The sequence below is a fragment of the Periplaneta americana genome, chromosome 6, assembly GCF_040183065.1.
Source record: "Periplaneta americana isolate PAMFEO1 chromosome 6, P.americana_PAMFEO1_priV1, whole genome shotgun sequence".
Classification (NCBI taxonomy): Eukaryota; Metazoa; Arthropoda; class Insecta; order Blattodea; family Blattidae; genus Periplaneta; species Periplaneta americana.
The window spans coordinates 70,979,186-71,000,348 of record NC_091122.1 but is presented as its reverse complement, the minus strand read 5'-3'; positions in this window follow the sequence as shown (position 1 = coordinate 71,000,348).

Here is a 21,163-nt window from a genome sequence, read left to right as displayed (position 1 = left end):
TCAAAGGAGGTTACCTAATAAAAAATCACACAACTAGAAATTTGATTAAAAATGATACTGCTTTACGGAAGCGGGAGAGATTAAAATGTTGCATTAGAAAAAAAAGTTCGTGTGATTTTGTGCAGAAAACCATTATTGTTTATTTTTTAGACGTACAATTAAAAATGGAGCAATATTGTTACATAAAATGTAAATTTACCATGGCGTTCTTTTAATGAGATTGGAGGTTTGTATTTGCTGCTCGTTTTATGTAAAAAAAAACAGTGTTGCCATGGTCCTAACCTGCATTAGAACAGAGCATCTGTTTTGTACCGATATGTCTGTACACGCTTGTACTGTGTACTTCTAAATCCGCTCCTCCTCGCTTGAGCTGTACTCTATACTTCTAAACTCCCTCCTTCCTATCTAGCAAAGTTGTCAAACGCCTATATCTGGTAAGGTTTATCTTGTCTCAGTAGCAATAAAACCAAGTCCCTTCAAATGAGGGTGGAGATTATGGAAGGGTTGTAAATTTTCAGGGTTCCTTTCAAAACCTTGTTATTGTACAGGCTACCGGAACTCAGTTTCCTGAAAGACAAGCTCAGTGACGGAACTACACAATACGAAGAGAGAGATTTTATTTTATTTTGTGCTACAGAATGTATCAACTAGTCCCTTCCGCCACTGGATGGATGGACAGCATCGCTCCACTCCCCCATCGCCATAACAACACAGACGAAGTAAGACGTATCTCCTTGCTCTCTCTTTTCACAGTGAGACAAGATACATCACACAGACTTTAATATTGCACACTGTGATAATTAGTTAAATATTGAAATTAGAAAAAAATTATGAGGACATTTTTTCTTCCTTATGACATGAATCAGTTAAAATAAAGACACTTACATCCCTTACACCCTGTATTTTGTCCAGACATTTTTTATTCTTTATGTGAATTTATATTCATTTAGTACCGTATATGTATAAAGAAGGAAAGTTAAATTCAGTACAGCAAAGAAGAGTTAAAATAAACCAACGTGCCAAGTCAAGCTTAATTCAGTCTTAATTATTCTGTATCCAACAAGCACACAAACATTAAAAACTTGATGCTATATGAAGTTTGATTATGTAAATCAATGATCTGAAACTTGTTAAGAAAATGCAAACTAGAAATTAATAATTCAAGTAAAACCTTCACCTACAAAATTTAGTTTTCTGAACTTCTTTTATTGAAGACATCAGTTATAAAAAATGTTGTAATAGAATAAGACAAACGACGGAGCAGAAGGACAAGAATGAGAGAAGTTGAGAACTGGGCAGATGGATTTCACGGCAAAGCGTTAACACAAAAAGAAGCCAGAGGCAGTTATGGCTGTGCGAACATCTCGCCTTCACCAGGAAACAGGTTCCCGCGGCTGCGTTATTATTTTTATTGTGATTTAAATCCGTCATGTCACAACAAACTACCTACACTAATGTCCTTAGCTCGGAAGGTAAAGTGACGCTTGCCATTAGGTGACGTCATGGTCAGGGGCGGACGCAGGATTTTTTTTCGGGGAGGGATTTGAGGAGATAGTAAAAATGGAATAATGAGAAATAAGTTTATATACTCACAATTTGTTTCCGAGTCACAAACATGTACAAGTTGGTCTGAGTAGCGTAGTCGGTATAGCCTTCTGTGCTCGAAGTTGCGGGTCCTACCCCAACCCAGCTCGATGGCATTTAAGTGTGTTTAAATGCGACAGGCCTCATATCAGTCGATTTACTGGCATGTAAAAGAAGTCCTGAGGGAAAAAATTCTGGCACACCGGCGATGCTGATATAACCTCGGCAATTGCGAGCGTTGTTAAATAAACCATAATTTTTTAATTTTAACATTTACAATGACTGCAATACAAAAACAATGACAGAATGACATTTATAGAAGAAGGCGACGAGGCTTCTTAGACATTTCATCCAGTACTTCATGAGCTTTCACTTCTATATATACACACACACATACATACATACATACATACATACATACATACATACATACATACATACATACATACATCAAGGCCAGTCCATTTAATCTGGCTGCTCCCATCGTGCTCCTCAAGTAAGTCTTCAAACACCGCAAAGTTGAGAACGACAATTTCTGGTGTTGCTGTAGTTACAGGCAACGTGCAGAAAAGTTTCAGCGCCTTGCGAGTGCAAGGAAAAATAATTTCATTGCACCTGTTCAAAGATGATATAAAAACAGTAGGTATTAGGTGAAGATTTTTCTGATCAAGGAAATTTCTTCTCCACATCTTCAATTCATTGAAGAAAGACTCTGGTGATGCATCAACATCATTGGGCCACTGATTTACTACAGCCTGAACAGCAGTTTCTAAATCTTCATCTGATGCTCGCACTATGTTTTTAGACAGCGAAGTTTGTATGGACTTTAGGATTTCCTTATGATTTAAAAACCTGTCCTTCAGCTGACTAATGAAATAGTCTACGAAGAGAAGGAAAATTAAAAGTCTAAAATACTCTTCATGACTCTCTGTCTTGAAGTAAGAACGCTGAGTTTGTCTTCCTGCAGTTCTTGGAATTTAACATTTTAGCAAAGAGAATTTAAGTGGAAAACTCTCTAATTCCTATGTACATTCACAAATTAAAATTAATATTATTTTTGTTTCTTGTTTCGTATTTTTCTCAAAATTTCGGGAGGGGATATATCCCCTTAATCCCCCCCTTGCATCCGCCCCTGGTCATGGTACTATAAGGTTACGAAACCAAAATAAACTATTGCTACTACTAGTACAGTTACTAATTTCATTATCTTATTGTATTATCTTTATTTGTTAGCTGATAATATTTTATACATTTTCTCCTTCTTTTGACTTTTCTCTGCCGACTATTTTGGTTACTTATTGTACTTCTTCGTCTCTTAGTTCTCTTTCGTCTACTTATGATCCATTCTGGTTCTTCTGTTAACATTTTTTTCTCCTCTCTCTTTCCTTTTTATTATCTTGATATATTACTTAATCATTTGTATCTCTATGCTATATAGTACGATTTTGCTATCCAACTTTCTATGTCTTGTAACCCACATGTATTCTCCTATTAGTACAGGGACATCATTTTATAACAGTACTGAGTTAGTGAGTATAGTACGGTCCAGAAATATCTTATCGTTTTCCAGTGACGAAAGAGCTTTCAATATCGAATCATATTCTCGCACAGGTACTGTCGTCCGTTTGCCTACGTCGTATCTCGATTTCCCCCACCTGCTTCTGCTCATCCCTCTGTAAAGGTTAATGGCTGGGCTGTCTTAGCTCTTTTCTGAAAATATTAATTTTTCTTAGGACTTGGACGTATATGTACTATTATGCAACTGTTTAAAATAACTTAAATGAAAGGGTCTCGTTAAGTAATTAACTGTCACGTGATATCTCCCCTTTCTTACTACGATCCTGCGACATATAACCACTTGGACGGACAGTAGATTGTATGTCTGAGTAATTTTATCTTTTCGGATCGGACAGAAGTGAAGACTGAATTTGCAATACGCAAGGTACTCTTTTATAGAGTAGGTACGGAATTATTTCAACATGAGTTACTAGTAGGCCTACGAAGGACGAAACTGCTAATTGGAATTAGATGCAGTACTCTGTAGTGCGATAATATGCACAAAAGAACTGAAGCCTGTATCGAAATGAACAGTCACCATATTTAAAAATGTGTTAAAGTAGTCATATTATGATTATTTTTCAATTTAACTTCATTCTCTCTATTGCACGCTATGTTGTAGACAATATAATATACACTGTATAATGAATACGTTCGCATGGATAACTCAGTGCGTGAATAAAAACACTTATTGTTAATACTGTATTGGATTTTGATTAAACAGAAACCTAATGAAAATTATCAAACTCAAAATTGCGATATTTCCTTGTTTACGTAAATAGATGAACTACTTTTCTTCCCTCCTATACCTAGTAAAGTGGTTTGTTTGTATTTTACGCCAGTATCATTGAATTCCAGTCGTGTAAGGGGTAGAAAACGGTGTTTCCGGTTCTCAACCGTTAATCCAAAGGTATAGTCAGGTCAATATTAAAAATGTTCGTAAAAATAAAATGATGTCCCGCTATATTAACTGTATATTACAGCTCAAGTGAATTAATCATCGAATTTATCTCGAGCAGTTTATGTGTTATAAATTGTATATATATATTCCCCTTATGTTATACAGGGTGTTTCCGAGGTGGTGTTACCAATTTTCAGGGATGATGGCGAAGGGCACATGTATGAATTTTAGATAAGGAACCGGTTAAAATACCGATGTTTTTAGTTCATTTATGATTACCTAAGGCTCATGTAGAAGCCCCAGTTTTGGGTTCAATATTGTTGGCTGGAGTTTTATTGACGCATGGTCCGGAAATGATTGAGTCGAAAGTTGTAAGCAAAAATAGTTTTGTGGAAATGGAATTGTAATTTGGCACCACGTGCCCTCCTTCCCTTAACTTTTGGAACAGTCGTGGAAAAATGGTATGAGCCGGAAGTCTCCTACGTGGGTAGTTGGCCCGATACAATCTGTGAGCTTGTCTACTGTTCCCATTGGCTCATCCGTATTCGAAAATCAGGTCTGCTTATTCCGCTCTCGTGTACTCCTCCATTTCACTAGGACTGATCGACTGGACACTGCAACTTGTACACATATACTGCTGTCTACAGACGTGCATAACAGGACGTGCTAATGAAGGTGGACAGTTGCATAATTGTGCAAACTTGAATTATTTAATACAATCAATGCCTTGCTCTAGTTGGCTGGACTGAAATTCGAATTCAAACGTTTAATATGCAGCAGCAAGTTCAAATGCAGCTCTAATTGGCTGGACTGAAATTCGAATTCAAACAGTTTAATATGCAGCAGCAAGTTCAAATGCAGAGTGTGTGAACGTGAGACAGACGAGAGGTTTATCTACTACTGTTTTAATATCATGATTAATGTTCTCCAAGACAGGAGAAACTCTAACCCTGAAAGGGAACCGTCTCGCCTCAAAACGGATATCAAAACTTTTATTTCTATATTCAGAAATGGAAAGAGAAATAGAGATTTAATACCGATGTGCCATTTGTTTACGGCTATGATTTCTATGCACAACCTAGTACTGACATTGTTTTATTATATCTTTTAGAGCAGCGTTTCTCAAACTTTCCTGAAGTGGGGACAACCTATTTAAGTCAGAACAGTTCCGCTTTCCGCCGACAACCTTACTCTTGTTCCCTTCGAAAACAAATTTATCATTTTTGTAGCATATTTTAATAATTCGAGGCTGTTAGAGTTTGGATAATCTTTACCTTATTAAATAACAAAATAAATGTTGGTACTCACATTAAAAATTCTACAGGTTCACTTCTTACACTTGCGTGTTTCGTCTCTAAGTGCAGTTTCAATTTCGCGGATTTCATACACTCGTTTGAAGGCACTTCGTAACAAACAGCGCACCGAGGTTTTGGTTCACTCTCATTGCCACACCAAGTAAATCCATGTTCCAAATAACTCTTCTCATATTTACGAAAGTATTTTTTCTTTGAACAGGACTAGATATTTCTTTAAGGGAATGAACAAGTGAAATATTCAAATTATGCATTTGTGATGCTAATGGACTGAAATTTTTACCACAGAGTGCTGATATGTATTTAAAACATCCCTATAAATTTCATCAATGTATCTTAATTAGTTTTGAAGAAATTAATTATTTACCAATTAATACTAATTAATATTTAAAAAATGCTGCATGATGAACGCTTAACATTATGAATTTAAAAAAAATATAGAACAGTTCCTCTAACAATAATAAAACATCTATCACATGATTTTTAGTTAGCACTTCTTAGTTACTGAGAAAAAAATTCAAAACTGGGTGAGTGCCAATTTAAAGAAAAAAATTAATTTCATGCATCTTAATCAATTTATATCTTGGCAAATAATAAATATTTTAAAAATCCATATGACAGTCTTTTTCCTTTAGGTAATGTGGGCTTGTGGTAAAAATTTCATCACTATTGGTTAAGAAATGCATCATATGGAGCAATTTGAACATGTTAAAATGTAATAAAATTTAAAAGGGAGAAAATCAAGTTTTAAAGTACAACACTATGTTTGAGTACTTACACATTATGGAAATTGCTTAAAACCCTCCTGCCTGATATGTTGACCCCTCCTGCTGCTTTTTCCTACTTTCAGTGACACTTTTTGACAAACGTAGCTTCTTCCTGCTTGTTTTGAAGTTCTCACTGGTTGAAGTAGCCGCTTGCTGCAGTCGACGCTTGTCTCTCCTATTGCCAATTTTGTATGCTGCAGGAGATAATTTCACTGTTGACACTAAATCTCTCATGGAAATGTTTGCTGTACAACCCATGTTAAATTCAGTCACAGCAGAAGTAACAGCCACTTCAAGTTTTTTTTTTTGATACAAAAATTTCTTTTGGGCACTTCCGCCATATCACACTATGAACACTTTCATTCACATTTTGAGTTTTTCCTGCAGTGCACTTGCTAAGAAGTTCATCACTAGCTAGTCTACAGTACACTGGCATGATTTTAGCCACAACATCAGGTCGCAACACTGTCTTCATGGTTTTCAAGTCATGCTTCGGAACAGCTTCTTGCTTCGCAATGGCCCGGTTGAAGAAGCACCATGACTTTTCACCACTAGGACATCTTGAATGCAGGGGCTTGTCATCCGTGGACATTGCATGGTCAAGTGTTGCATAGATGGCTTTCTTCATCTTGTTTACATCGGGGATATTATCAATAATGGCCTTTCTGTAGTAATTTTGCAGTCGAGGTATCATTTCTGCAGTCAGACTTCCCTTTTTTTTGCCTCCGATTGAGGAATCTGTCCCTCTCCATTCCCTAACAATATTCTGTAGACCTTTATCTACTCTCTTAGCAACGTGGTTCACACATTCTTCTTTTCTAATGTCAATGCCTTCACCATAAACTTGAAGCTGCTGAAGGTGATGGTGTGTTTTTGCATCCCCGTCAGACAATAAGGTTGTGTACCTCATATTACACAACCTAATGGACCGGGTCCAGAGAATTTCTGCAGCTTTCATCTCCATGGCATTTGAAGATCCATCAAAATTTTTCTCACAAACACCAGCATCTTTGTGACTTTGATACCACTGTTTATATTCGTCACTTGCAACATCCATTTTTTTTCTGTCTTTTCACAAGTACTGCAATATTTTGACATTATTTCAAAATCTAACACTAGCCCTGTTAAAATATCTATGACTAAACCTAAACCATACTTTGATGTATGTCCACGCTTCATCCATGTGCCATCGTATGACACACCAATATTTATAACATCACTATCACTAATAGAACTGTCCACTTCCATGTGAGCTCGTCTAACTGCAGAGTGAGCATTTCTCAACACATGTTGTCTAACAAGTTTGTTTTCTTCCGTCAGTTTTATCAGGTGAGAGTTGAAGGATGGTGAGCTCAAACCTGCCATACCCATAGCCATACAATGTTGTTCCATAGCAGAGTGTCCTTTTCCCATGGTAACAAAGGCGTTGACCATTCTCCTATTTACATCGAAGGGAGGTCGAGTTGACTCAGTGTTACCTACCTTAGGGCTTGTATACATTTCATTCAACACTGTGTTGCAATTATAACACTTCACTATCACTTTAAATGCAAAGCCTGATGGTTCAGTAAGCTCAGCTTTTGCACTATCCATTCCACATTCACCACATTTTACTCCTTTATACAGTTCACTCCACAAACTTACATGCACTAATGTGTAGTCTTCACTACACTGGGGGGCACTTATATTTGAATTCTCCTGCAAGTTACCATATTTTATCAACTTTATCTCACTAGCACTTTGTTTATTATTTGTTTCTTTTGACACTTGATCTTCATTATCACCAACTAGGCCTAACACATTTTCTTGTTGCACACATTCCACAATAGTTTTGGCATTCTTCCACCTTATATTTGCTAAATTTTTAGCCCTATTAGCATATTTTGATCGTTTCTTGCCCTTATTATGAATGTCACTTAGTCTATTCATGTTTAGAAAACTAAAACTATGCCTAAAATGCTAAATGTTGAGTTATACACGTGGTCTTGAATGTTATTGTGACGATTCCTAACCTAATGCACTTATACTAACTTATTCACACTAATATATACAACTAATTGAATACAAAATTAGTGTAAAACTTTAATAACATCCTAAATAACACGAAATCAGCAAAACAAGTATGAATATTCACGTACAAACGCACAAACTCCAGAAGAAACGGTCCACAAACAATATTTTGCCGTTCAGTTTCAAAACGAAGTATTTGCAGGGCTGACAGGCAAGCTGATAGTATATTCAGGAGTGACAACAAACTTAATTTCACTAGATACACACCAGAAAAAAAACTAGCCCGCTTTATTCAAATTACAAAGCTCAACATAAACTTTAGAGCTGACAGCTCGTTTAAAGGGCAACGAAGCACGTGCAAGCAGACATTTAAACGTCATGTGACACGGTTTAAAGGGCTCCCAAATAAAAAATGAGGCCATATTATGAAAGTAGAAGGTTTAAATAAAATTATGAACATAAAAACAAAAATTTGTATTTTTTTCCATTTTTCCACATTTTTCACTTGTTCGTTCCCTTAATGGCACTAGAATCACTGATATTAATATCTTCACACACAGCTTCTGAACTATTTGCACTGCCTAAATGAAGCGTATAATCACGTTCCTTTCTTTTCACAGATCCGGATCGAAGCCAGTTTTCCATTATGTATAATGGGCACTATTTAACAGAGACATAGACAACTACTAGTGTGTACCACATAAGAAGGATTTCAAACAAATAACTGCTAAAAGGCAAGCGCGAATCAACAATGCACAGAATTTGTTTTAAGTTACATATGATTGGCTACAAAAAATATAATTAGAAAAGTATTGTAATTTGAATTTCTGGATCTGATTCGCCCAGATTTTAAAATAGGCGGAGTCTAAAATGTTTTATATCGCCATCTGGAAAAACAGAAATAAAAAGAATTAATGCAGAAACCTGCCCGATTTTCAACAAGTAAATATGCAATTTGTCACGTTCTATTATTGGTGTATGACGTACAGTACATGACCATTTGAGTATGCAGACTGGGTGTCGGCAAAACTATTAAGAAAGTCATAAATACGTGAAAAGATTCGGTACTTTGGTCCTCTGTTATGAATTCGGGTGGTCCCTGGCTGGGTTATAGACGCGGGATGTGCAGGGAAAAGACGGCCACGTTCATAGTGCTTTAAATCCCTCTTTTGTTGCTGAGAGTAGACTGGGAATTCGGTAAACGAGGAGGGTAGTAAATTTCATAAAATGTCAGTACTGGGAGAAAAAGTGAAAGACGATTGCCATGTGTCATTTCCAAACTGAGATTTTCAGCTATAGTGTGATACGCAATTCGTTTCAATTATATTTTTTCTTCTGTCTTTTTTGAAGGACCACAAGGGCACACCTCGAGGACCACAGGTGGTATGCGGAACATAGTTTGAGAAACGCTGTTTTAGAGAATAAAAATTCTATAGCTATCATCATCGCCATTGTTGTTTCGAATGTTGGAGTGTAAAATAACTTGCAATGGGAACTTACTTTAGAAGGACTGTAAGTACGTTTTACTTACATTTAAAAATAATTACAAGTTTTGTTTATTTACATTTAAAAATGATTACGTTGTTAGGTAGAAAAGATCATTATATCTGTGTCCTGAATTGAATCCTATATAAAATTAGAATAAATGAATCGTGTACCAATATCAAATACTCAATCATGTAGAGTTCAATTAATTCTTTTCCATTATATCATTTGAGCTCACCTTACCTTCAGCATGATTTTGATTTAGGTTAGGACCTACATCATAATATGGCATGGAAAATGTATTGATTATTGCAGCCGTGGCGAAAATGTCATCGTACACAGAGCCACTGTGTAACCTGCAACGTGCATAGCACCTATGGAGGGAGGTGGACACCCGAAGGGGAAGTGAAGCAACTGTCTGACCTATTAACGGATTTTCATTTTGCTTACATCATCAAGCACTCAAATAAAATTTTATACAGTACAAGGCTAAAAACTAATATTTACTATGTACAACGAAGAAAAAAATGAACGATAAAACATAGGACACGTTATCACAACCTAAAAATTAACTATCTTCAGAATGTCTCTGCGACAGAGTTTCAAAATCAGGAATTATGTCACTTACTGCCAGTCGTAGTTGATGACGAAAGTATTTGTCTGTCAGTCGTGATCTAAATTTGGTTTTTACTATTTTCATTGTTCAAAATAATTTTTCACACACGTAAGTTGTAGCGAACATGGCTTCAACAGAACAAGCGAAAGAACGAAGATTCGGATATTTATTTTTTGGCAAAGTTTTGAAAAGTTCACCATTTGTCAAGTCCTTGCATCTAGCTTTCATTTAACATCACATGTAAATCTGTGAGTTTAAATTGAATATCTAATCGCATTATTCGTACATCAAATGAAAAAGGATCGACGTACGGAGATGATAATGATAATAATAATAATAATAATAATAATAATAATAATAATAATAATAAAATTTAATTATTCTCTTAATAACGTCTGTATTGTTAGGAAAAATTCTATTAAAGTTCTTGGTGTACTACTCGATTCTAAATTATACTTTCACGATCATGTTCAATATATTTATAATCATTCAATAAGAATGCTTGGTTTAATAAGGTCTATAACTTATTCTTTTTCTACTCCAGAGTCACTATTAATTCTATACTTTACTTTGGTTCGATCTAAACTTGAATACGCATCTATAGCCTGGAATTCCATTACTTCAACCGATTCGGTTAAATTGGAAAATATTCAAAGAAAATTTATTTCCTTATGTGCTTTTCGATATATATACCCAATTCCTCTGACTTTAACTATGAGATTACCTGTAAATATTTTAACTGTTGTAGCCTTTATGCTATACGTCTAAATCTTGATTATCAATTTTTTTGCAAAGTTATCAAGGGTGATATTGATTGTGAGCCTATCATAAACAATATCAGCCTTCGTATTCCTACAAAAGGTTCAAGATTTCAAAAAAAAAATTATAACAGAAATTCAAAATCACTTTCTCCAGTCTGTAGATGCATAAAATATGCCAATTTGCATGGGCACAATTTAGATCCTTTTAAGGTTGAGTTTGGTTTTGATTATTAGTTTTTACTGTTCTTGTTCTCAATTTTATTTATGTATGTTTTTGTTATTTAAGATATTATTTATTTTGTTTTACACTTTTGTATCTTCTGTTTGTGTATTGTGCTGAACTATAATTGGCCTCTGGCTGTTGTTCAGCACACAAAATATTAATAATAATATTAATAATAATAATAATAATAATTGTTATTATTATTATTATTATTATTATTATTATTATTATTATTATTATTATTATTATAACACAACCTTTTAACGTTTCATCAGTAATATGTAGTATAATGCCGTTTTATGTTACACAACCGTTTTCCTCGTAATACGTGTGAGCATCATACATTTAATATTCTCATCATATTGGCAGCAAAAAAAAACAGTCCTCCCATCCTACTTGAAACTTTCAATTTTGTAGAGGTACATAGTTTCGAGAGAGACATTGCGACGATACGCCACTCGCAGGTCGGAGACAAATACAAATGGAACGGAGTTTGACTCCAGTGAGTGAGAGGGTGGGGGTTATGGGAGGTAGGAAGCAAGAGAAATGCATAGCTATCATTGCGAGTCATAATGTGCTCGCGAGTCACATTTTTGCCTCGGCTGGTTTATTATTACAATTTTACATTTATGCTTTTGACTGTTATGATGTTAATTTCAATGGTAAAAAGGAATATACATTTTGATCACACAACTTTTAACACTGTATCACTTCGGAATATGTATGATAAGAACTTTGTGTTAAATTTTAATGTAATTTGTTAACATGTTCCGACCTATTTTGGGTCATCTTCAGAACTGGTCGTTGTTGATCTTGGCGCCTCGTTTCCTGTGAGGGTGCGTTCGTAGAGTAGAGTCAAAGATTGTATGTGTTTTGAAATTGAGTTGTGTGTTGAGAATATCGTTGGGGTGTGTTTTCGTGAGTCTGTATATTTCGTATTGTTCTAGTGTGTTGAGTTTCTGGCTTTTTGGTTGGATGAGCAGTATTTCCAGACATCAACACAGACATGGAAATACTGCACATCCAACCAAAAAGCCAGAAACTCAACACACTAGAACAATATGAAATATACAGACACAAGAAAACACATCCCAACGATATTCTCAATACACAACTCAATTTCGAAACACATTCACTCTTTGACTCTACATTACGAACGCATCCTCACAGGAAACAAGAGGCGCCAAGACCAACAACGACCAGTTCTGAAGATGACCCAAAATAGGACGAAACATGTTAACAAGGTACGTTAAAATTTAACACAAAGTTCTTATCATACATATTCCGAAGTAAAAAGGAATGTTAAAATTTAAGTAATTTGACTGTAATGCAGTAAATGTACACCTGAAAATGCAATTTGCTTAAGGAATAGCAATATATCGTTAATCTTCCGATATTGCGGTATATTTTCTGCAATATATTGCAATATCAATATATCCGTGTTTAAATCATTTCCTCCATCTCTACCTCGCATTGTAGCGACAAAGCAAAGCAGTGAAGGACTTGTGTCTGTATTGCTGTCAGCAAGGTAGGGATTCCAACAAGCCGCTCTGCCCCACAGCTAGGACATGCGAGTGACTGATTGCTCGATCAGATGGCGTTACCACGGAGAAGGGATTCTTGTGCCCGCATAAAACATGTCACACACCGGTCACCACTTATCAAGCACATTCATACAGTATTTCTCCTTTTCCCAGACAGGTTTCTGGCTAAATGCCATAAAAAGTCACGAATTGAGACACTTTAACCATGCGGTACGTCTGACGAATCTTGCTGAAACTTGAATATCTTTTTTACATTGTCGAAATCTCAAATATCAAATCCAGTGATTAAATTTGTATTTATTACTTCTTTCAATATACAAAGCATGTTGCTGCAAAAATAATTTGGAAATTTTTTTTTACAAACAATGCAGGTTTCAGAATCTAAACTTGTCTATTTTTGTGAACTATTAGACATATTCTGTTCATATTTCGCATCTATAATCCCGGAAATTATGCGCATGCAACATAATGTCCATAATAATAAGCTTTAAATAAAAGAAGGAGTATCTTCTGCGCATCTCTGGAGAAAGAACTAAGGAAGAGACTAGTGAAGTGCTTGTTGTGGAGTATAGCATTGTATGGTGCAGAAACATCGACATTACGACGAACTGAAGAGAAGCGACTAGAAGCATTTGAAATGTGAATATGGAGACGGATGGAGCGTGTGAAATGGACAGAATAAGAAATGAAGCTGTGTTGGAAAGAGTGGATGAAGAAAGAATTATGCTGAAACAGATCAGAAAGAGGAAAAGGAATTGGCTGGGTCACTTGTTGAGAAGTAACTGCCTTCTGAAGGATGCAGTGGAAGGACTGGTGAACGGGAAAAGACTTTGGGACAGAAGATGATATCAGATGATAGACGACATTGAGATATATGGCTCATATGAGGAAACAAAGAGATAGGCATAAAATAGGAAGCACTGGATAATGCTGGGTTTGGAGTGAAAGACTTGCCCTTGGGCAGAACACTATGAATGAATGAATGAATAATAATAGTAATAATAATAGTTTATTTATTCTGGTAGTGTTAAAGACATCAGGCCTTCTCTTCCACATCACCAGAAATATGTATGCATTCACCGTAACATCTTACGACAGCAACGAAGAAACTAATTAATTAATTAATGACGTTCAATTATACAAAACAAGAACGTTTACAATAATTACAATAACAATACAAAGACCATAACGCAAGAAATTAAACATTTTAAATTTCTAAAATTTTAGTAAAACATCATATCAATGAAAAAAACCCAATATCTACATATATCGAAAAAAATAATTAGATGGTTTCCTTCCTCATTTTATCTACCACACGGAATGAACATTACAGTTTATTTCAATGGAAAATTTATTTCTCAGAAAACTTAATTAATTGTACAAAACTATTATACAATACCTTCAATTTTGAGTTTCAGTACAATTTTTACCTTCTCCAGCACAGGAAATATTGTGGAAAACGTATTATATCTATTTCACGTGTTAAATTTTAAGAGTTCTGATGATGGACATTAGTAGGCCGAAACATGTTAACAAAGTAACTTAAAATTTAACACGTGAAAGACATATAATACGTTTTCCAAAGTGATATAGTGTTAAAAGTTGTGTAATCAAGATGTATTACAGGAAATATATTACAAGGGACCACGAGATGGAAAAGGAGCATAAATTCTAACAGATATGCTATCAATATTTGTTGTATTGTATTCGCAAGTCCCCTTGTTATAAGTTGACAATCTCTATGTCTCCAACCTTTTCTCTAAGGCCCGTAACACACTACAGCAAGAAATATGTAATGCGTTTGTAGAGCTATGGAAAATCCTTTTCTTTAGGAAAGAGTAACGTTCGAAATAAGGCATAGTTGACATTGGTCGACTAACGATTTTTTTAAAACATAGCTACCCCACTACCTGTATTTCCCGTTCTCATATGTAATTTAACCTAATTGTAGGCTATAAAATTTATATTACGTGAATGACATTTAACAATTAATAAAAAGTCAGACGTTAAAATTTATGTAACTTAATTTCTATCAGCGGATATCAAATCCAAAGACCTTGTATTGTATTATATACAAGGTCTTTGATCAAACTGCCTTCCGTATGGCGTAATAACGTACATGTTTTAATTATCTATACAGAGATGGCTCCACTGTGTAGCAACATATCTCTCGCTGTAGTGTGAAGACATACCTAAGCATTGCTAGCTGTTGCACACATATTACATAGTTCATAGTTCTCGGTGTAATGTGTTACAGACGTCAGTCTAATTTAATACGCATTTTTAGACTTTCGCAGTGAATGCAACCAGAAATAGATTTTTGTGTTACATAGAGGTTTCATCATCAGGGCTGATAGGTATGGTCAGAGAGGTCAACTACTGTGTGTGTGTGTATGTATGTATGCATGCATGTATGTGTGCATGTGTATATATATATATATATATATATATATATATATATATATATATATATATGCAAACATAAAATAAAAGTAAACTCTTAAAAATTGAGAAAGTATTCAATACATACTACATAAACGAAGGCTTTAAATATTATTGAATTGTCATTCATTGTTACCAATTTTATTCAAAACTTTAAAATAAGTAATTCATTTATTGTGTATTTCATAAATACGCTTAGGCCTATAGCTTGCATAATTTCGGAGGAAAGAATTCTTGTTAATATCATGAGGTTCACTTTCTTCATTTTCTGGAGCGTTGTTCATTTTTAAGTACAATATACAGTATATAAAATACGTATATTTTATTTCGAGTGAACAGCAAAATAATTTCCATTTTTTAACAGTGGCTGTCTATTAAGTACGTATGACATTATATACGTCTTAAAAGTGAAATTGTTCAATTCATATCTTCGCTATAATCGGTCTACCCTCCTCGATTTTCTAAAAATCGTTATTACAAATAAAGTGACACTTTTAACATTTGTTTTATAATTTTTTTTTTATAAATATATCATTTTGCTATCAGTCGAATGTTGTAGAGTACTCATGGAACAAAATATTTGAAAATATACCAGAATAAGAGGCTGATGGAATGAAAAGGTAAAAGCTTAACGTGGAAAAACATTTTAGTCGTATACTAGGCAGAAAATTCCGAAAGTATAAAATCGAAGAAAGAAAAACCATGGTAAATTCATTGAAACAATGTAAGGTAACATTTTCGAAGAAATGAAACTTCTGTTTGCTGCTCAGCAGGTCCAAAATAAAACCGAATGCCGAGTTTCAGTTCCCATACCCATTATTCTGTCACTGCCAATTCTTTCAGTCTCTTCATTTTCTGGCAGTTGCTGGACCGTTTCATTGATAATCTTTCTTTATTTCCTGGACCCATTGTTACTGTCTTAATATTTGAAGGGTTCAGAGCCATAGTGGGCCAAGCGCCATTTATTAAAAACGGAGAAAGCAAGGGTTAAAGTTAAGTGAATTTCTCAAACTTTTTTTAAGTGGGGACCGCTTTCTTAAGTCAGAAGAGTTTCGCGGACCCCCATACTCTTGTTCCCTTCGAAAGCAAATTTATCATTTTTGTGGCATATTTTAATACCAGTATACTTATATTTTAAAATAGAATTAATTAATGATAATACTTTTCTAATTATATTTTTGGTAGCCAATCACAAATAACTTATAATAAATTCTGTGCATTGTTGATTCATCGCTTGCCTGTTAGCAGTTAGTTGTTTGAAATCCTTCTTGTGTGGTACAAGCAATAGTTGTCCATATGTCTGTTAAAAAGTGTCCATTATAAATAATGGAAAACTGGCTTCGATCCAGATCTTTGAAAAGAAGGGAACATGATGATGCGCTTCATTTAGGCAGTGCTAATAGTTCAGAAGCGGTGTGAGAAGAAATATATTAATATCAGTGATTATAGTGTCATTAAAGACGTATCTTGTCCTAGTGGTAGCTATTAAAAATACTTTCGTAAATATGAGAAGAGTTATTTGGAACTTGGATTTACTTGGTGTGGCAATGAGAGTGAACGAAAACCTCGGTGCGTTGTTTTGTTACGAAGTGCTTTAAACGAGTGTATGAAACCCGCGAAATTGAAACGGCACTTAGAGACGAAACACACAAGTTTAAAAAGTAAATCTGTCAGATTTTAAAATAGGCTGAGTCTAAAATTTCTTATGTCGTCATCTGGAAAAACAAATAAAAGAATTAATGCAGAAACATGCCCGATTTTCAACAAGTAAAGATGCAATTTGGCACGTTTTGTTATTGGTGTATGTCATACAGTACGTGCCCATTTCAATATGCATACTGGGTGTCGGCAAAACTATTAAGAAATTCATCAATACATGAAAAGGTTCGGTACTTTGGTCCTGTGTTATGAATTCGTGTGGTTCCTGACTGGGCTACAGGCGCGGCGCCAGATGTGCGTGGAACGCCATGTTCATACTGTCTTCCTCCGACGAGTTTAGCGCTGGGACCTGAGGTATTCTTGCCATCGGTGCGGGGGGGGGGTTGCAGGTAGATTCTTTTGTTGCTACAGCCAAGCCGAGCAGAGCGGAGTGGGAAGTATTAATCGTAAAAAATATGCAGTCTTCAGTCTTCTCCCTGATGTTAGCTATGTCAATATTATATGAATTACTCATTAAATATTTCACAGTTACAAGTCATTTTTAAGGAAACACGCTGTGGAAAATTTTTGGTTTTATTCTATTGGAATTTTAGAATATGTCTGATTGGTATCGTGAAAAACAGATTCCTATAATGCCATGCGAAAATCATTTGTTGGTAATATCGTAAATACAAAATCAAGTAGTTATACTTCTCAAGTGAGTTCAGTAGTACAGTATATTTAAATTATTACTTTACAAATTTAATTCAATTCTACTAATCACTAAATTTTATAGTATGATTCTTCTTTTCATTTATATTATTGTAGTTGTATTATGATTTTTCTTTTTATTTATTTTATTGTATTTGTTTTTCTGGTGGTGTGATGGCCTTAACTTCACCAAAATAAGTAATAAAGAAGTAGTAAATAAATGAATAATAAATAAATAAATAAATAAATAAATAAATAAATAACTGAAATAAATAAAATTTTCTACAATACTTTCCTTCTCTGAACACGTAAGTACGAATGGTTGTATCTCTATCTCGCCAAAAATACGTTAGAAAACTAATGGGCATACTGCTTTCGTAAATTGGGCGAATGTGTTCAGTATGATTGTACTTCCTTCCAGACTGCCGCTGTCACTGTCCCCTCCCACTCCAGTACCGCGCTAGACTAGTCGGAACCGCATTCCTCTCAGCACTAAACTCCTCAGAGGATGACAGTAGTTCCTAGTGCTTTAAATCCCTCTTTTGTTGATGATAGTAGAGTGGGAAGTGGGTAGACGGGTAGAGTAAGAAATTTCATAAAATATTAGTACTGGGAAAAAAAGTGAAAGACGATTGCCATATGTCATTTCCAAACTCTGAGATTTTCAGCTATAGTGTGATATGCAATTCGTTTGAATTTTATTTCTTCTTCTTTCTATTTTGAAGGACTACAAGGGCAGAACTCGAGGACCACAGGTGGTCCGCGGACCGTAGTTTGAGGAACCCTGCCATAGTTTAATGAAGATTGACATATCATTTAGTTTTAATGTGTATACTTTATATTACTTGCTATATGTTTTCATTAAATTATGGTAATAACTTCTTTTTAACCCTTGTTTCCTACGGTTTTACTAAGTGGCGCTTGGCCCACTATGGTTTTCAACTCTTCATTTCACCTTCTGTTCATTCTATTGTCAGTTATATCACACCTATTATACATTAAATATTGTTTTATTAATTATTTTTCCTTTATTTTTCATAGTAGTAACTTAAGGCAAATAAGAAATGTAATTATTCACCTACATTTCATATTTTAAACGTAAATGGGTCTGTTTGTTGAGTCAGGAAGCTCACATGAGTCACTCATGAGCTGAGGGGATGGCGGGTGACCAAAGTATTAAATCACAAGGGCATTAGCAGACTGTGCGACACATCACTGGCGGGAGTTGTGCGTCGCAGAGTCGCGTGACAGCTGTTGTCGACGTCAAAAGACGCCGCGGCAGCTGATTCTTTGCATGACCTCTTACTACAATACTCTGTGCTCCGTCTGTAATCATCCATCTATCCCTACAGCAGTATCGGAATAGCCATTCAATAGCCTACTAACTCCTGCACTTCAGCAACTAGGTACACACATTAGCGGCATATGTGCTTGTGGTAAGTACAACGCTGGCTTAGGTCTCTCTTTGGACTCGTGAAGGATTTGTCACCAGCATAATCTTCTTCGTCGTAATTATCACCACTGCCATTGTAGTGCGCAAAATGTGTACAAATTATTATTTTGAAATAGCTATCGTCATCTGCAGCAACTGTACCACTTTCAGTGTCATTATCTCCATTGACACTAGCACAAAGACTGTTCATAATATGTGCGTCCGTTTCGTCTGCAATATTCGCCGGGCTGATCACGTAACACCATCCCCCGAAATGCTGTCCTGGCTCCGTCTAGAAGATTGTAGAAAAATCCACTGTCTTTCCCTTCTCTTTCATATATTGCATTTCTCCACTCCTGTCTATCTTGCGTCTCGTTTTCAAAATTTATCCACCCATCATAACCTAGACACACGATTACAGCACTCCTCAATATTATCCATTCCCTCCCACCGAACATCCTCATATTCATCTTCTTTCACTGTGGCTGTTCCTCGGCTTTGGAATTCCCTACCGAGTAATGTCAGGGACTGTCAGACATCAAACCAATTTAAGAATAGACTAACGAAATATTTTTCTAACAATTCTTGTTAACAATAATAGCTATTTCAGGTTTCTCAATGTTTAATGGTTATATGTATATATATATACACATATATATATGTATATATATACATATATATATTGTGACAGCGACGTGAGATTCGAACTCACGACCAGCGTCCCGCGAGAGAGCATATCGCGCGGGCTTCACGGGGAAAGGGGAAAGGGCCTACGCGGCGAGAGAGTGGAGGGAGAGTGCGCGCGCGCAACTGCTGCGTACGGAAAAGGGGGGGTCCGGACCCTCCCGACTCTTCGAGAAGTGCGTCGAAGTGGAGAAATCCAGATAATTCTCTGCACACCTGTAGAAATTTCTCGCAACTATGATTTCGCTATAAAAGAAGAAACGCCAGCGAACTCGAGCAGAGTTTTTCAGTTGATTAGTCAGCCAGTCAGTGAGAAAGCCAGAGCAAGCAAGCCAGTCTTGTGTACCGGAGTTCGACTCGAGTGTGCGTCCGCAACTGTGTCAGCATCCGAAGGCCTGAGTTCGAGTGCAGTGGACCGCAGTTGGAGGGACCTGAGTTCGAGTACAGTGAACTGTCTCTGAAGGTCTGTGGTTCGAGATACTGTGAACTCGAGTGACTGAGCTAGAAGAACTGTGAACCGAGAACTGATAGTTCAGATTTGTAAATAGTGCTTTGTAAATATTAGTTAAGATTAACAGTTCATTGTTGTTCGTAATAGTCCAAGTAAATTGTCATTGCCGTCAGTGGAGTGCTATAACGAATACTGTGTTGAGTGAAAATCCAATTGTTGACGAGAGCGTTTAAGGCAAATTGTAGAAAGGAATTATTGTTGTGACGAATAAATTACATTGTTGTTACTAATAAAATTCACAATATATACATCACAGAATAAATATTTAAATTATCTAATTATTATTATTATTATTATTATTATTATTATTATTATTATTTGTTATAATCCTTTTTGTTACTTCTAGTCACTGAACAACAAATTTTTACTTTTTGTCTTCCTCCAAAATAAAAACAGGTGAATATTACTAATATGTGTGCCCTAAATCTGAATTTAAAATCTAAATTGTCCCATCACGTACCATTTTCCGGGGAAGATTAATTTAATTTCTTCTGAAAAAAATGAAACTTACAACACACTAGGGGTTCAAAATGCCTCATAATACTTGAAAAATGTATACTGGATACAAAATTGATGTTACTTACTTACTTACTTACAAATGGCTTTTAAGGAACCCGAAGGTTCATTGCCGCCCTCACATAAGCCCGCCAGCGGTCCCTATCCTGTGCAAGATTAATCCAGTCTCTATCACCATACCCCACCTCCCTCAGATCCATTTTAATATTATCCTCCCATCTACGTCTCGGCCTCCCTAAAGGTCTTTTTCCCTCCGGTCTCCCAACTAACACTCTATATACATTTCTGGATTCGCCCATACGTGCTACATGTCCTGCCCATCTCAAACGTCTGGATTTAATGTTCCTAATTATGTCAGGTGAAGAATACAATGCGTGCAGTTCTGTGTTGTGTAACTTTCTCCATTCTCCTGTAACTTCATCCCGCTTAGCCCCAAATATTTTCCTTAGCACCTTATTCTCAAACACC